This window comes from Mizuhopecten yessoensis, unplaced genomic scaffold (assembly GCF_002113885.1).
Source record: "Mizuhopecten yessoensis strain PY_sf001 unplaced genomic scaffold, ASM211388v2 hete_35977630, whole genome shotgun sequence".
Classification (NCBI taxonomy): Eukaryota; Metazoa; Mollusca; class Bivalvia; order Pectinida; family Pectinidae; genus Mizuhopecten; species Mizuhopecten yessoensis.
The window spans coordinates 1-1,588 of record NW_018481936.1 but is presented as its reverse complement, the minus strand read 5'-3'; the positions used below and the strand labels follow the sequence as shown (position 1 = coordinate 1,588).

At 33.2% G+C, this 1,588-nt stretch overlaps 1 long non-coding RNA gene across 1 annotated transcript; it reads left to right on the top strand.

The window, feature by feature from the left end:
- The first annotated feature begins 195 nt into the window (after positions 1-195).
- LOC110444051 lies at positions 196-1,588 on the top strand. Its single transcript, XR_002462188.1, has 3 exons — positions 196-340; positions 807-902; positions 1,485-1,588. It is a non-coding gene; the product is annotated as an uncharacterized LOC110444051 (long non-coding RNA).

The window sequence follows — 1,588 nt, the reverse complement described above, 5'->3', positions numbered from 1 at the left end:
TTTTTCTCCGGAAACTCCGGTTTTCCTCCACCACCAAAACCTGTCCGTCCTTAAATGACCCTAGATGTTAAAAGGACATAAAACACAAACAAACCAGACCAAACCAAACTAAACTTCATATTTTATTACAAAAATTCACTAACATACTAAACTGTCTTTATATATTACAGTTTATAAACCCACGACTTTTTAACTTGATATTTTTGGTTTCCCACAGATACACCAAACCTAAAGGACAGTTGCCAGATTACACCTCGCCAGTTGTTTTAAAAGATGGGAAGAGTTCAATTGAAGAATTTGCCAACAAACTCCACAGAAGTTTACTGAAAGAATTCAAATAGTAAGTTATTTCCCCTGTTAGCTAGATCTGACATTAAAGGGAAACAACTCTGTTATCTCTCACTGGCTTGTATGAGTTTTACTCTTATGCAACATTATGAAACTTTTCAAAGAGAAAGAGGTTTTTTTTGTAGATATAGATTTGACGATGTTTGTTTGGGGTTTAACACCCTTACAACAGCCAGGGTCATGTGAGGAGGGTTTTATGATGTACACTACTCCATTGATAAACAAATTTTATAATTTAAAGAATAATAACCATTTTGAAACATACTATTGGGTATTTTTCTTCAAGAATTTTACCTACTCTGATTTTTTCCATTTCACATGGACATACATAACGTAGAATTAACCATATAGTTGATCCAAAACCCTGATCGTTAGCACACATCTGTTGTGAAATGCTGTCTAATGCTTCAGACCGTCCCGTGATATTGTCAGATTTTAATTATTGACCTTTTTTCCAGTGCATTGGTGTGGGGATCATCAGTAAGGCATCAACCTCAGAAAGTTGGAAAGGATCATATTCTAAATGACGAAGATGTGGTCCAAATTGTGAAAAAGTAAGCAACTGTGTTTGGATGTAAAATTTTCAAATTCATTTTTGTATTTTCTTCAATTGCTTTCAGGTAGCATCATTTCTACTTTAAAATGATGAGTCTTGATGAAAACCACTAGTATTTCATCGTGTGAGATAAATACTTCATTTTACAAGTGTAAAACACAAGTGAAGAATATGTAACATATGTATCGCATGAGTTAATATTTTTAACTGGTATAATAAAACAAAAAACAAAAACGAAAAATTCATTTATTAAATATGCAAATAACATAGGTTTTTGAAGTGAGCAAGCTCATCATCACTGATACGTCAAACAACATTGGGCTGGTCCGTTGTGCTTATACACTGTACATCACACTAAAATGATAAGGATTCGTTGTTTTCATACACTAATCGGGTTGTATTATATTATTATTTACCCTTGAACGATGGGGCAAACACAGTGCACTGTTAAAAAATCTTTGAATTTGTATGATATTAACATAAAGTATAATTTCAAAAGGCAGGGTAAAATAGACGCAATGGAGACAATTTTGTACTCTCTTTGAAATATATTTTTCCAAACCTCACTTTTCATTTTCAGAGTCTGAGATTGACTGTTACCTGTTCCTGAGTTATTGACTGCTCCACATCAAAGAAGGAAATCTACAGCATCTGGTGAAATTCATAATTCTTGGATTTCCTTGG